We start from the raw sequence: 17,704 nt of genomic DNA on the forward strand, positions 1-17,704 counted from the left end.
TAGAAATGTTAAACCGGGGGTTGAGGGGAGTACTGTTTTGTGGCATGCCCATTTCCTTAGTGTAAACTCTTCCACCATGGCCAATTTCAAGCCACCAGTATGAGGTCAGTGACTGTGGAGTTGGGGAGAGATGTGCATGGTTGGGCTCTCAAGTCAGTGCAAGCCTATTCCAGCACACCACTGAGTATAGAAATCACCCTGTCTGGAAGCTGTAAGTAAACACAGCAGCAACTATAAACCTTGAATTCATGCAAAACCCTCCTTGAAGTTGCCCAGTCAGAGGCCTAAGCTCCAAATGTTTTCTAACCAACTAGGAGCCCACCTCTAGTTCCTTTTCTGGCTACATTTGTGATAAAGTTTAAGTGTCTACTTGGAGCTGTTCTTTACATATAACAATTTTTTTAACCCTCACAATTACCTCACAAAAACCTTCAATTATGAACCCATTTAACAGATGAGAATATTGAAACTAAAAGATGTTATGGAATGTGACCAAGAAAAGAAATTGTTGAAAAGCCTGCACAACAAAGCAGTTGATTTAGGCCATTTCCTTGCTTGCCAAGTCATGTTTCTGTAGTCTTGTTTCCCTTTCCATTGTGATAAAGATTGAAAATATTGATGCAAGAGTACTTTTTCCCCAGATTCAAGAGAGGAAGAGTCACTTGCTTCCTGGATTGTGCTCATCAGGAAAATTGAAAGAGGAGAGACTGTATTCATAGGAAAAGAGGCAAAGAACAAAAGAATGGGTCTGGGGGTGGGGAGGAGTGGAATGGAGCCTGGAGGAAAGAGAAAGATAGGAGCTAGCATGAGTTGAGCCTTTAAAGAATTTTGAGAGAGAGAAGAAAAGATATAAGGGGTAGCTGCCACAGTGTGATATGCAAGGTGCTGGGAGAGAACAGAGAAAGAGGATTTTAGACAATTTTGCTACATATAAAGGCATTTCCATTAGGAGCCTTGTTGAAAGACATCAGTGAAAGCTAAACGGCTTTTCTAGGGATTTTCTTTATATTAGCCTAATACTTTTTTAATGCAACACTGTGTTGAGACTATTCAGAATGTGCTAAGATTAATATGTTATCCATTCCATCAAATACTGAAGAGAATGAAATCCTTTTCTTTCAAAGACAAAGCAGTTGGTTTGTGGCTTTTATTTTCCACAATAGAAGGGAGTCATCAATGCACTCAGTACAGACATCAGAATAAGGCAAAATCTAGAACTTCGTGGTTGAGCAGATGAAGCCCATTGTCTCCAAACGAGCCTCTTCAAAGGAACAGAACAGAGCCCACCATGTGTCGGGGCTATAAAAGGTGACAGAGTCTCAGTCGCCATCCATAAGAAGTGCACAGCCTGGCAAGAGAGACCAGACACATAAATGACTATAGGAAATAGCTGCTGTGACACTCTATAAAGTGATACGTCAAGAGCCTCTGCATTCCTGCCTGGACTGTCTTCTACCTTTGTATTGCATATTGAGGTTTAGTGTCTGTGCACAGGCAGGCTGCTAACTATAGTCACAGTCAGCCCTATTTTTAACAGGCATAAAGCGGGAACATTTCTTACATGAACTGTCTACCCATCTAAGTCTTTTTTCTCTTTATTGACACCTTCCTCCCAACTCCTTCCCCCCCACACACACCTGCTTGAGACACAATTGTGTGGGGATGTGATGCTCGGAATTACAGCAGCTATATGGTGAGCCAAAAAAAGAGTCAAGAGAATATTAGAGACACCAACCCAATGTCCTGACATGGTAAAGCTCCTGAGTGAACCAACCATAGATTCACCACTTTCTAGATTTCCCATGTGAAATAACAGTCTCTACTATATAAGCTACTTGAATGCTGGCTCTGCAATTTACCCACTGTGTGAGCTTAAGCAAATTATTCAACCTCTTGGTACCTATTTCTTCATGTTTAAAAATGCTCATAATAATAATAATACAGGGTTGTTGTGAAAAATGAGTTAATACATGTAAACACAGTACATTTCTTAAACCACAGTTAAGTGATCAATAAATATTAGTTATTACTAGTACTAGTTGGGTATTTTGCTGCTTATAGACATAAACTATTTCTAACATAGATATTTACTTTAAAATATAAATGACAGGAAACAACAGGTGCTGGAGAGGATGCAGAGAAATAGGAACACTTTTACACTGTTGGTGGGATTGTAAACTAGTTCAACCATTATGGAAAACAGTGTGGCAATTCCTCAAGGATCTAGAACTAGAAGTACCATATGACCCAGCCATCCCATTACTGGGTATATACCCAAAGGATTATAAATCATGCTGCTATAAAGACACATGCACACGTATGTTCATTGCAGCACTATTCACAACAGCAAAGACTTGGAATCAACCCAAATGTCCATCAGTAACAGATTGGATTAAGAAAATGTGGCACATATACACCATGGAATACTATGCAGCCATAAAAAAAGGATGAGTTTATGTCCTTTGTAGGGACATAGATGCAGCTGGAAACCATCATTCTCAGCAAACTATCGCAAGAACAGAAAACCAAACACCGCATGTTCTCACTCATAGGTGAGAACTGAACAATGAGATCACTTGGACTCGGGAAGGGGAACATCACACACCGGGGCCTATTATGGGGAGGGGGGAGGGCGAGGGATTGCATTGGGAGTTATACCTGATGTAAATGATGAGTTGATGGGTGCTGACGAGTTGATGGGTGCAGCACAGCAACATGGCACAAGTATACATATGTAACAAACCTGCACATTGTACACATGTACCCTAGAACTTAAAGTATAATTTTTTTAAAAAAAAATGTAAATGATTGGTAGTAGCTTCCAGCATTATTGTGCAAGCTTATAACATACCATTCTTTAACAGAAGTTAGTGAGTATTTATTGAGCCCTTTTTAAGGGCGAGAAACCGAAGGAATGAATATGTGGAATTGAAATTTCTGGACTCAGTAGATCAATGGGAGAGATATTTGGGAAAGACAAAGGAACACTTCTGCTATCTCGATATCACATAACAGACACTGTTCACTTACGACATATAGAGTTGGTGCATGCTGTGCCCTATATTTGGCTACATGCTGGAAATGACAAGACTTCATTCATCTAGCACAACCATTCCACTTACACATCCACGTAAAGGTGATGCCACTACAGCAAGTTTTGTCTATTTTTCTTTTTGTATATGAACTCTTACTGTGACTTTGGCACCTTCTACGATGACATTGGAATGCCCCTCAAGCTTCACTCTCGGTTCCTTAATATTGCCTCTTTCTCTCCAACATGCATTACAGAGCAGTGCATCAATATCCAGGAAACTTAAAAAGCTCCATTCTCCAGCCCCAGGCTATTCAATTCTACCCAGAGCATATGACTTCAGATCTCCTGCTGGATGTTGGGCAGGGAGATCTTGGCCTTCTAGTCAACCTGCTTTGGGTTTCACTCCGTTAGCAGAGGAGTAAATTTAACACCTGGGCCGGCACTTTGTATCCTCATTCCCTTTTGGCATCACTGGGCTTACATTTCTACAGATTTGGATAAAGCAACAGATCTAACAGAATTTCTTAGTGGTGGCCGCTGCCGGTGCTAGATTACATTTCTCCCAACCTCTGATAACTTGTCAGTAAGTCTTTCATAGGAGTCCTGTCAATTTCCTCCTGCTTCATCGCATGTCTTTGCAACCACCTAAATAATTCTACCTGATTCTTCCTTTTCTTTTCTTCCTTATTCCAAGAATTCCTTTTTCCCTGGTCATTTGCTTTCTTGTACATAGTCCAGATTTTTTTTTTTTTTTTTTTTTTTTGGCACTGCAAGAATAAACTCATCATTGCCCTTATCTACCCTCCTTTCCTTCCAGTGGGAGGGTCACTTCTGAGCCCACGTAAAAGGCGTTCCCCAAGCACGGTAGGATACCATTTGGTGCTGCTCATCTCTGATTCTGTCACAGCTAGTCCAGGGCTGCTGTGCCCTTAACAGGTCCCCATGTCTGCAGGGATGCTCCATTTCACTGCTGATGAGGGAACTGGGCAAATGCCTGCCTTGGCCCAGGCACTCCCTGACTCCAGCCTTCACCCATTCCTCACAGGCATTACTCTTACTCCAGCAGGTCATTCTGAATGCCAAGCTACAGCAGGTTACGTACCAGCACAAATATCAAATATCTCCTTCCATTCTGCAGATTCTAAAAATAAATCATGAGGCCCTAGGTCAACTCCCCTGACAATCTAGAAAAGCAGGGATTCTCAGGCAATTGATGATACTTTTCACCAAATGACCCAGCTCTTTTACACGGCAGCCCCTGGTTTCCAGTAAGTGAGGAAAGAGTTAACACCAGGGCTGGCCAAACCTGCCTGGGAAAATGACCTCTGAATTTCTCTTCCCAGAGTATTGATTTTTGGAGGCTGCAGAGTTAGGATCAATGTGGAATTTATTCTACGATTGTTGTGCTTGCTGTGCGAGCCCTGATCCAGGGGAATGGATCTGTGAGCTGGCACCAGGCCTTAGGCTTACGTGTGCACAGTGGTATAAAATAATGGTGGGGCTTACGTGTGCACAGTGGTATAAAATAATGGTGGGAAGTTACCTGCAATATACCCACACGTTATGCAGGTGAGGGGGCTAAAGAGACCGTGTGGGCCCGATAGCTGCTGGGCCTTCCAATGAACTGAAGATGCCCTATGGCTGTATCTCCTTCCTTGCACCCCTCTATAAACTTACCAAAAAATATAGTATTAGACTAAAGCTTATTGTGTCTTGTGAGTCCAATTGGCAACTTAAACTGATATCAACCGCTACAGAGGAACAATGTAAAAATGTTTTGAGGAAGTATTCTACCTATTTAGGAAAGTATTTTTACTAGAAAACAATGAAATGTCAGAAACATAAGAACACTGGTTATATCTATATTCAGTCCATGTGGTCTGAGTTTTCTGCCAAGCAGCCCATTACCCTAGCCCCAGTGCCCTGGTCTCTAGCCTCAGGGTGAGGCTTTCTGTCACCTTCTCCATTTTCATCAGCCAAAACCAGTGCTCTGACAGGTCCCAGGTCCTTCCTCAGGGGCCAAGGCTAACCCACCGCGTCTCCCTCCCCTGCTTTGCTCATTCCACCTGGATCCCAGTTTCCTTATCTGTACAATGAGGACAGTAAGAATGATAAAGAAAAGCAGAACTAGAAAGAAATTATTCCAGCAATTGTTTTAATAAAAGAAAAACTTCAGCCAAATTAAATTTAAAGGGGTTTAATTGAGCAATGAGTGATTGGTGAATCCAGCAGCCTTCTGAGCCAGAGTAGGCTTGAAGACTCCAGCGCAGCCATGTGGTGGAAGAAGATTTATGGACAGAGGCTGGGCGCAGTGGCTCACGCCTGTAATCCCAGCACTTTGGGAGGCCGAGGCCGGCGGATCATGAGGTCATGAGTTCAAGACCAGACTAGCAAACTTGGTGAAATCCCGTCTCTACTAAAAATACAAAAATTAGCTGGGCATGGTGGCACGTGCCTGTAATCCTAGCTACTTGGAAGACTGAGGCAGGAGAATCGCTTGAACTCGGGAGGCAGAGGTTGCAGTGAGCCAAGATCGTGCCACTGCACTCCAGCCTGGGACAGAGCAGGACTCCACCTCGGAAACAAAACAAAAAAAGATTTATGGACAGAAAAGGAAAGTGATATACAGAAAACAGAAGTGAGGTACAGAAACAGCCGGACTGGTTACAGCTTGGCATTTGTCCTATTTGAACACCCTTTGAAGAGTTGGCTACATCTGATTGGCCAAAACTTGGTGACTGGCACAAGTGTAGGCTATGGTCTGTTTACACGCCCACTTGTTATAGTTCATGATGTACAGAGAAACCTTTAGGCTGAACTTAAAATATCTAAGGAGGCAGTTTTAAGCGAAACTTAACAGTTTTAATACACTGTGATTCTATAATTATTTCAATGTTTCTAAACTCTAATTGGACACTTTTAAAAAGTGTCAAAGGCAGGGAGTAAGCTGGAGAAAGCTTTGAAGGCAGGGACCACGTATTTTACGATGCAGTTTTTATGAACCTAAGACCTAAATCAGCTAGTACCAAGCTAGTACAAGCAGTGAGGTTCGTTTTGGGTTTTGTTTTTAGTCCATGACAAAGTCCATGCCGTTGTCAATGTGTCGTGCCAGTAGTTTTTTGGGACATTCAGTAGGGTACTTGACTATGGCTGGTGGGAGTTTTCTTCAAGGCTATCAGTATAATGAAAGCAAGTCAAGTGGAAATGATTCTAGATAATGGCCACCCTGGAAATATTGGTTCCAGTCAAACAGCATCAGAAAGATTCCACTTCCCCTTTGTCGATAACAAATTAAGTAGCTCTACAGATGACCAAATAGCATTTATACTGAGAAGAAAGAGAAAAGAAGGAAGCACCAACCAGACTTATTTCATCCACCCTAACTCTTGCATGATGTGTATCCCTCTTAGCAGTTACCCACATATATCACAGCTGTGCTGTTCAAATATCTTTCACAACCAATGAGGAAAGATTTATTTTTTTATCTTGACCCAGTATTTTATATTTTCCACTTTACTTTTTATTGCAGCAGTGACCCACTAAATTGATTTTATGACCCCACAAATAGTTCACATCCTACGGTTTTGAAATCACTGGACTAAACTATGTGAGGACTTTACAGAAATTGCATTAAAATTCAGCAATTATCCTTGCCCCTTGTTAGTTTAGATTACTTCATTGACTGGTTTCTAGGGAAAGCTTGATGCTCCTGCCTTCTTATTCTTACCCCCCTCCTCCCCAAAGAAGAATCCATCTCTTGATTGATCTCATTCCAAGACATGGCATTAGGACTCGCTCTAGTGGGTGGAGTGTCCTAAAAGATGAAGAGGTTGAACACAGGGTTATCTAAAAGAAGAGCTTCCCCCTGGGAAGGTCTAAGACAGGTAGTGGAACACTTCCTTCCCCAGGCCTTTGGAAAACTTTCCCCCCAATGTCCCTCTCTGCTTTTCTATCTGCTAGGAGATATTTTGGATGGTTCTTCCATGTGTATCATTCCACTGGAATGGCAAAATGCAGACTTTTCAATGGAAGCCAGCAAAGTGGTTCTTTCAGCCCACTTGAGCTTTGTTCATCAGATGGGCCACAGTAGGTATTGTTTCTTAATATAGTGTTGTGCCATTGCTGCAAAAAGAATAAAATATTTAGGAATACAGCTAGCAAGGGAAGTGAAGGACCTCTTCAAGGAGAACTACAAATCACTGCTCAAAGAAATCAGAGGGGACATAAAGAAATAGAGAAACATTCCATGCTTATGGATAGGAAGAAATCAATATCATGAAAATGGCCAGACGGCCCAAAGTAATTTATAGATTCGATGCTATTCCCATTAAACTACCATTGACATTCTTCACAGAATTACCAAAAAAAAAAAAATGATTTTAAAATTCACTTGGAACCAAAAATAAAGGGGCCCAAATAGCCAAGACAATCCTAAGCAAAAATAACAAAGCTGGAAGCATCATTCTACCTGATTTCAAACTATACTACAAGGCTACAGTAGCCAAAACAGCATGGTACTGGTACAGAACAGACACATAGACCAATGGGACAGAACGGAGAACTCAGAAATAAGACCACACACCTACAATCATCTGATCCTCAACAAATCTGACAGAAACAAACAATGAAGAAAGGACTCTCTATTTAATAAATGGCGCTGGGAGAGCTGGCTAGCCATATGCAGAAAATTGAAACTGGACCCCTTCTTTACACCATAGACAAAAATTAACTCAAGATAGATTAAAGACTTAAATGTAAAACCCAAAATATNCTTCTAACTCCAGGCACCATAGAGAGAGAAATGACTAAATCTCTATTTTAATAGCTGCTGTCAAGAGTTTTGCTCTGTAGGGCCTATTTCAGCAGTTCCTGGTGGTAATATATGGCATTTCCCTGATTAACAGCCATTTTATAACCTCTGTAATTGGCCACAAATCAGAGAAATGTCATAATGTAGCAAGAAAACATTCCCATCTCCGTCATAGCCTTGGCTTGGTTTTCTAGAGGAATTATTACTTGAGCAGTTTGTGGGTTTTCATTACTTTAAATAATGTACTACCTGAACTACAAAAAAAGAAATTTAAACTAACGAACATTTCTGTCTCCTAACCCTTCCTACCATGCTTGTCTTTAGATTGCTTTTTCTCTTGGAAAAAAAAATGCCTAAAAATAAAATTCTTTCTTCATTTTTATAATACCAGTGTAAGTGGGGAAATAGAGGCAAGAGCAGGGTTGGAAGCAGAACAAGGTGATTAAGGCACTCAGTTCAGGTGCAAAATTTAAAGGTGCATTAAAAAGTTCTGCAGTCAATATAAAAATATTTTAATGCAATATGTAAAAAATCAAAATTGGTGCAATAAACAAGATACATGATGAACAAATTTGATCTCCATTATAAATGGCACTTTAATAGTACAGCCCTTTGGACTGTGTACTACAGGTGAAATAAAACTCCCTACATACATAATTCTGCACAGCAAAGAGCTCTTATTGCAATCTGTAGAGTCCCTATAGAAAGCTAAAACCTGTGTTCCTATTGGACAAGTGAACTCAATCTTCATTTTTATAATACCAGTGTTTGTGGGGAAATAGAGGCAAGGGCACAGCCCTGATATTACTAAAATCTTAAAGACAGGATTGGTTCCTGCACTTGCATGAATCACCTCACTCCCATCCTCCCTATTCCCAGCCCTGGGCAAGGGTATGAGATAGGAAGGAATGACCGCAAAGTCACGGGATTGAGTCCATTTGTACAATAGGAACACAGGTTTTGGCTTTTTATAGTCATTCTTCAGATTGTAATAAGAGGTACCTGCTGAGCAGAATTATGTATGTAGGGAGTTTATTTCACCTGTAATACACAGCCTGAAGAATTGTACTATTAAAATTTTACTTATGATGGAGATAGAACTTGTAATTCCATATCAACCTCTACTGAGACCAAAACATGTCAAATATAAATGATTTTAAAACCTCTTCTCTTTCTAAGATAAGTAAGGTAAGCCAACACCATTTATTGTAAAAAATAAGTATTTCCTCATTTGAGCTAGTCACTATTACGCATACTAGAAATACAGTTAATAAAACCCCATGTCTTTCCTCAAGTAGATGGAATGCCAAAAACATATACACCTATTATGCATCAATAAAAATTTTTTAAAAATTTAAAAAGATGATGAAACATTAATTAGTCCATGATTGCGGTGGTTTGACAAGTCTATGAGATAACTGTACCAGAGAGGGGGCATGTAAATCAGATGAGGTGTTAGGTTTCCTGGAAATGATGGCATTTGAACTAAATCCTGAAGGTCTGAGACAAAGCAGTTAGACAAAGAAGAGAAGTGAAGGATGAGGCATTCCAAGGGGAAGAAATAATACTGAAAACATGAAGGCCTGGAATAGTACCATGTTTGGGAGGAATTATGAATACTTAGGTAAGGTTGGGGAGACACATATGAGACAGAAAATGGTAGGGAATGAAACTGGAGAGAGAAACAAGTGGCAATTCAAATGAGAAACAAGAGATACGTGCATGAAATAATAAATGTAATGGCTCATACAGAGAGCAGCCATGTTTAATGATGTATTATTAACACAAAGCCCATAATACAGCAGTAGATATTTTGTGCATTTTGATTCCTGAATCAGAAATAAAATACAAGAAAAATGTATTTACGGCCGGGCATGGTGGCTCACGCCTATAATCCCAGCACTTTGAAAGGCTGAGGCGGGAGGTTCGCTTGAGGTCAGGAGTTCGAGACCAGCCTGGCCAACATGGTGAAACCCCGTTTCTACTCAAATTGCAGATTACCAGGTGTGGTGGCACACATCTGTAATCCCAGATACTCAGGAGGCTGAGGTAGGAGAATCACTTGAACCTGGGAGACGGAGGCTGCAGTGAGCCAAGATTGCACCACTGTACTCCAGTCTGGGTGACAGAGCGAGACTTCATCTCAAAAAAAGAAAAATGTATTTAATTTTGTTTTTCTTTTTAGAGACAGGGTCTTACTCTGTTACCCAGGCTGCTGTACAGTAGTGTGATCATAACTCACGGTAACTTCAAACCCTTGGGCTAAAGTGATCCTTCTGGCTCAGCCTTCCAAGTAGCTATGTCTATGTGCTCACACTGCTACACCTGGTTAAATTTTACAAAATGTTTTGTAGAGAAGGGATCTTGCTATGCTTCCCTGACTGGTTTCAAATTCTTGGCCCCAAGTGATCCTCCTGCCTCCACCTCCCAAAGCACTGGGATCATAGGTGTGAGCCATTATGGCTGGCTTAGGTTTGAGACTCTTAAAAACTTGTTACACAAAAAGTTACTATACATTAGATACAGGTGAAGTGATGCTATAGAAATAAGACTTAAAAATTGTGAAATGTTACCCTACTTGAAGTGAGATAGGTGGACAAAATTTTGTAAAACTAGTGAGAAAGTTTATTTGCATAAAATAGATTATAGAATCATCACAAAAATCATGCTAAAGAAATTATATTCTCCAATAGTGTGATAGAATATCTTATCAGTAACAACTCAATTAACTGGAATATAATAAAAACTATGGCCACACTGACCTTTTACATCATTTGCTAACTTCTTGGCTTCATTAAGAATCCTGAAGCTTTTCTGAAGAGAGCCTTTGGCATCTTCCTTTAATAAACCCCGAGGACCTGTTGCCTGTGGACAGAAAAACAAATGTCATGCATCTAAAACCATAGAATAATGGAGTGGAGGGATCCAGAAGGCAGTTGGTACACAGAGTTTACCTTCAGGAAAGAGTTCTGGGCTGCAGATATAGAATTGTAAATTATTAGCACATTTTCGGTAGTTAAAGTTAGGAGACTGTTTATTATGGTATAAGAAGATCTAGAACAGAGTTCTTAGGAACTTCAATGTTTAGAGAGTAGGTAGAGAAAGTGGAGCTGGCAAGGTGACTGGCATTCCAGAGATGAAAAGGAGAAACCAGGAGACCATGACACTATGGAAATTAAGAGAGGCAGAAGTGACTCAATGCATCACTGGCGGTGTTGCAAGGACATAACCGAGCAGTATTATGACGCGCTGCAGAAGTCAAGCAAATTAAGAACTAAACACCTCCCCTGACTTTATCCCTAAGTAAATTTCACTCTAGTTGTGGAGTGAGGGGAGCATTTCCTGTATCTCCCAAGTGCTGAAATGAGAAAGAACACTGCTCCTTTTTAAAAATGCATCTTAAAGCAGTATGGCAAAACACAATCTTCTAAATGACAATCTCTGAGCCACAATTATCTCCAAGCAAAGATATATTTGTTTAGCCTTAGATTAAAAAAGGTGACATAAAGTTAATAGAATGATATGGGAAAAGGAATGTTTAATTTGAATGTCTAGTTATCCATTTTAATAGTGTTTGCTTCTCAGCAATCATTACATAATTCATATATACCAAGAGATAAATCAAATAGAATCTTCTGTGCAAATTTTAAATTAGAAAAGTTTTGCAAGTGCAAGAAGGGTTGGAGAATGCTAAATACTTACTGTTGAAGATATAAATCTGAACTCAGATTATCACAGGCATAACACTTGTTAAAGGCATCTGGACTGCCTTAGTTACATTATTTTTATCAGTCACATTATTTGAACATTAAACTAGAAAAGATTACAGAACTTGGTATGGCTGTGGTCAAATTTATTTTAATGTATTATTCTAAGAGCTTTCAAGTAAATAATCGATTGCTCATAGAACAGATTGATTGTACAATACTAAAATATCTACAAAAAGATATATTGGAAACATCTACATGAATAAAAAGGAACACTGAACATAGTTCTTGCAAAAGACAACCTTGGCAAATTATTCTCCAGAAAACTGATGATGTTTTCCACTGGGAAAAACAGGAATTCTCATTGCTATAGTTCTCTTGGGAATTAGATACAGTAACATCACATAAGTGTCATTTATCTTGGAAAAAAAAAAAAGAGTGTCAAAATTAATGGCACAGATGCAATGCACTTTAACTCACAAAGCCAGCCTCAGGTTACCCACTCAGATTCTATATTTGTTCCAAATTTACACATCATTTTTACTCCCTTGGTTATAGGTTTTCTGACAGTTTAGAGACACGAAACTACAGTGAAAGAATGTGTGAAGATTCTCTAAACAAACACATGAAAACAGCAGAAGTGACAGCTGACGTTCTGTCTGACAATGAGCAAAGAGAAGAGAAAACTCTAAAAAGTGGAGAGAAGAATTTTTAAAACTCAGGAGTCTGAGTCAATTTGGAAAGGGATAAAATGTATAGAGGTAAAGTAGGTCTCAGTAGATGCCAATATTATTGTAGTAAAATAACCAAGGATGATAATACAGTCCTGAATCGCCAGGATAATATGGGCCATTTATAGTACTAGATAAAACTAGACCAAAAAAAAAAAAAAAAGAAAAAAGAAAACAGCTTTCCCCAGGGCCTTGGAGTGTGAATACCTTTTTGTAAGAATATAATCTGACAAGCATTTAAAAGTCATAATTTTAAAGCTAACCTCACGTGTGCAAAGTGAGTCACAAGACTACAGTGGGGAAAAAAGGTTGATTTGCTGAGCATAAGAAAATAAAAGGAATAGGCTCAGTGGCAGATTGGATAAATAAAATGTGGTACATATACACTATGGAATACTATGCAGTTATAAAATGAACACAATCATGTCCTTTGCAGGAACATGGATGGAGCTGGAGGCCATTATTCTTAGCAAACTAATGCAGGAACAGAAAAACAAATACAGTATGTTCTCACTTATAAGTGGTAGCTAAATGATGAGAACATATGGACACAAAGAAAAGAGGAGAACAACATACACTGAGGCCTACTTGAGGGTAGTTAGTGGGAGGAAGGAGAGAATCAGAAAATAACTATTGGGTGGTAGGTTTAGTTCCTGCGTGATAAAATCTATACAACAAACCTCCATGACAAGAGTTTACCTATATAACAAACCTGTACATGTACCTTTGAACCTAAAATACAAGTTTCAAAAATTAAAAAAATTTGAAAAGAATTTAAAAAAGGAAATAAAGGGAATAGGTAAGAGAGAGGAGAGGAAGATGGCCCAAATGACAGTGAAAGAGGCTAAAATCTAAGCTGTGGAAATTGTGGTGGGACCAGAGATGACCATACTGTTTAATACTTTTATTGATGTAAAACTGGCATAAACAAACCATGCAAACCAATTTACAATTGGATAAGTTTTGAATATATACACCCATGAGACCATTAACACAACCATGGTAGAGAATATATCCATCATTTCTTTTGAATCCCTTCCTTCTATCCTTCTTTCTCTTCCCTCTGTCCCCAGAAAAATACTGGTCTGCTTTCCATCACTGTAGGTATGCATTTCATAGAATTTTATATAAATGGAACCATTCTGGATGTACTCTCTTTGTGTCTGGCTTCTTTCACTCAACATAGTTTCAACATTCATCCATGTTGTGTGTGTATCCATATTTGACCGTTTTTATTGGTAAGTAGTATTTCATCATAGGGATATGTACACATCTGTGTACAAATTTTTGGGTGAACATATGCCATCATTTATCTTGGAGTGAATACATAGAAGCAGAATGGCTGGATCATACGGTAATTTATGTTTACGTTTTTAAGAAATTATCAACCTGTTTTCTAAAGTGTCTGAACTATTTATATTCCCACCACCAGTGTATGAGAGTTGCATTTGCCTACATCTTTGTTGATACCTGGTATAACCTGTCTTTTAAAATTTTAGACATTCTAATTGGTCATCATTTTGGTTTTGCTTTGTGTTTTCCTTATGACTAATAACATTGAGCATCTTTTCACATGCTTATTTTCCACCTTCTTTGGTGACGTATCTGTTTAAATCTTTTGTTCAAATTTTCTTGGGCTATTTGCTCTTATTTTTGAGTTTTGAATGATATGTATGAATAATCTGGATGTGAGTCCTTTATCAGATATGTAATTTGGAAATATATTCTACTAGTTTGTAGTTATCTTTTCATTTTCTTAAAAGTGCTTTTTTTTTTTTTGAAGGGAAGAAGTTCTCAATTTTGATGAAGTTTAAGTTGTTAATTTTTTTTCCTTTTGAGGATATGCTTTTGGTGTTGTATCTAAGAATCTTAGCTTTACCCAAGATCACAAAGATTTCTCTTATATATTTGTAGATGTTTTGTATTTTTATGTTTTACAGTTAGGTCTAGCATCTCTTTTGAGTTAATTTTGAAATAAGGTGCAAGATACAGACTGAAGTTCATTTTTTTGCTGTTGCTCATGGATATTCAATTCCTCTAATAGAATTTGTTAAATGTACCTTGTATTGCTTTTGTATTTATGTCATAAATCATTTGATCACACATGTCTGAATCTATATCTGGACTCTTTAATCTGTTCTAATAATCTATTTGTCAATATTGATACCAACACCTCACTTTCTGATTACCATAGCTTGGTAGTAAGTATTGAAGTCAGGTAGTATAACCTTTCCAACATTTTTCTCCTTTCCAGTTCCATATGAATTCTAAAATATACCTGTCAATTTTTAGGAAAAAGCCTGCTATGATTTTTACTGAGATTGCATTGAATGTGTAGGTCAATATGTATAAAACTAGGATTATAGGAATATTGAATCTTCTGGTCAATGAACATGGTATCTCTCTTGATTTATTTAGATTTTCTGTAATTTATCTCCAGAGTATTCGGTGTAGGGGGTCTTTCGCATTTTTAAGGCTATTGTAAACTGTATCCTTTTAATTTCAACTTCCAACGTATCTTTGCCAGTCTTTAAAATTATTGATTTTCATATATAGATGTTATACCTTATAACATTGGTAAGCTCACTTTTCAGTTCTAGTAACTTTTTTTAATAGATAGCATTTTATTTTATGCTTTTTAAACTTTTTTTGGGTTGTAGAGATGAGGTCTTGCTATGTTGCCCAGGTAGTCTCAAACTCTTGGCCTCAAGCGATCCACCTGCCTCAGCCTCCTAACGCACTAGGGTTACAGGCATGAACCACCAGGATTTTATGCTTAGACTTCTAGAGTATCTATGAATAAAAACAATTGTACTTATTTTTCAATCTGGGTGCCATTTATTTCCTTTTTCTTGCCCATTGTACTGGCTAGCATCTCTAGTACAATATTAAACGGAAGTGATGGAAGCAGATATCCTTGCCTTGTTCCTAATCTTAGTCTTTTGCTAAGTATGATTTTAGCTGTTAGGTTTTTTTAAAAAATAAATTTTTATAGTGATCAAGTAGTGAAGTTCCCCTACTCTTTAGTAGGCTGTTTTTTAAAACAATAGATGTTGCATTTTGTCAAATGCCTTTACTATGTCAATTTAGGTGATTATATACTTTGCTTTTTAGTTTGCTATATGGTAAATTACACTGACTAATTTCAAATATTAAACCAATCTTATATCCTGGGATTAATCTCATTTAGTGATAATGTATAATCCTTTGAATAAATCATTAGATTTGATTTATTATAACTTTGCCATGAACTTTTGCATCTATGTTCATGGAAGGATATTGTTATATAATATAATTTTCTTTTTTAAAAACTATCTTTGTCTGACATTGGTATCAGAGTAATACTGGCCTCGTGGAATGAGGTTGGATGTATTTTCTCCTCTTTAAATTTCTGAACGAGTTTATTATTTCTTCATTAAATGTTTGGTGGAATTCACAAGTAAAGTCATCTGGAACTGAATTTGTGTGTGTGAAGGTTTTGAACTACAAATTAAATTCTTTAATGAGTATGAAACTATTCAGATGATTTGTTTGTGAGTGAGTTTTGGTAGTTTGTGATTTTCAAAGAATTTGCCCTTTTTATCCAAATTGTTGAATTATTGCCATAAAATTGTTCATAACATCCCCTTAACACCCTTTAGTGTCTGCAGAAGTTGTAGTGATTTCACCTCTTGTATTCCGGATATTGGTAGTTGGTGACTTTTCTTATTTTTTTCTGATTAGTCTGGCTGGATGATTATCAGTGTATTGATTTTCCACTGACTCTTGCACCTTCATCCAGGAACATGGCGGCCCTGACTGAAGGCTATCTACTGATACAGACCTCCGTGTTGCTAATTTTCTATCTTCTTGCATTTCTGAATATCACCTGCTCTTTGCTTCCAGGCAATTTTTTCTTTCCTGCTTTTTAGGAAGTCAGTGATTTCTTCCTGGATCCTTAGTCAACAACTCCTTGCTCAGATCAAAGAAGACAGGTGGTATATACGGGAATGTAGAAGATATAGTAGAAACAGTATAAGGAAAGGCAGGGAGGCAGGCAGGGACTTTCGATGCGTGGATGTGAGAGCGAGTATTTTAGCTCCCTAAGATTGTAGGGTTTGTCAAAGGCAATGTGGAGAAGTAAGGCTATTAGACAGGTCAGAGTCAATTTCTGGAAGGTTCGAAGGTGCGATTAAGGAAACTGAGCAATGAGCAATTTGGAGGCATTGAAAGTTTCTCTGTAGGAGAGTGTGATCAGAGCTGTAGTCCAGGAAGATGTATTGGGCAGCTGTGTGGGAAAAAAGGAACCATCAATTGGTTATTGTAATAGAATAGGCCAGAGAAAAGAGAGTAGTCACCTCATGCAAGCACTGTGGAATTGAGAGGTTACAATCAAGAGATTTGGAGGAAAAGACATGCCTCAATGTTTCAAGAAGCTCTCTAACACATTAAAGTAAAGAGCTTGTGGCGTACAACTGTCAGTTACAAGCAGTCTGCCAGCAATCCGGGTTTAAAGGACAGACTTTTCATATGATAAGGAAATGGAAAACGCTAACATGTTATGGGTGAAAAGCACCGTTTCAACTCACTGGAATTTGGAGAGAACCTTTTCCAGCATTGCTTGGTAAGTTATTGAAGCCCATCAACAATAACAGGACAGGTGATGAAGCAGCATTTTCTAAGCTAATTATACTTTATACATATGCATAAGCATCACATCTGGGTTCCTGAGCTGTGTCTACAGCATATGTGAAATATAAATGAGAGTCTCTGAGTTGAAAGGTATTTTGTTTCTTGTTTTTTAGAGTTTTTTTTTTAAAACAATAAATTCTTGGTTTTCTCTGTGTCTGTATACGTATATATATTCATACATATGGATATACAAGTTATATAAAAATTTCAACTATATCATGCAAAAGAGTCTATTTTTAAGTAAGTTGCTGTAGGTTTTTATTAGTTAATAATTGTTTATGAAAATATGAGGTAATTTAAAACATTATAGTAGGAAAAACTGAAATTATAAAGTCTGTTAGGATTCCACAGATGGCTTGGCATTTAATTGCATTTTAATACATGTTGTTTTCCTCTTCCTACTATTTATTAAATATTCATAATTCCTCTCGCTAAAGCATACTGCCATTGATTAATAGATAAGTGAATTGATTTATTTACCCAACAAAACTTTTCAGTTGTCTAAAGCACCAAATATTCAAAATGGAAAGACTATGCCTTCCCTAATGGAACTGGAGTGGAGGGAAGGGGAAAGACAAACAAATACAGTCACTTATAAAAAAAGACAATCATCACCATAATGAAGCACAGAAACGCCTAGATGTTTGGCTGTCAGAGGAGGCTCTGTTGGAGGAGGGAGGTGTGATGATGAGACCTGAAGGCAAGTTAGAGTTTATCAGGCTGACTAACCTGTACCCCAGTGATGTTCTAA

Source organism: Theropithecus gelada, chromosome 11 (genome assembly GCF_003255815.1).
Source record: "Theropithecus gelada isolate Dixy chromosome 11, Tgel_1.0, whole genome shotgun sequence".
Lineage (NCBI taxonomy): Eukaryota > Metazoa > Chordata > Mammalia > Primates > Cercopithecidae > Theropithecus > Theropithecus gelada.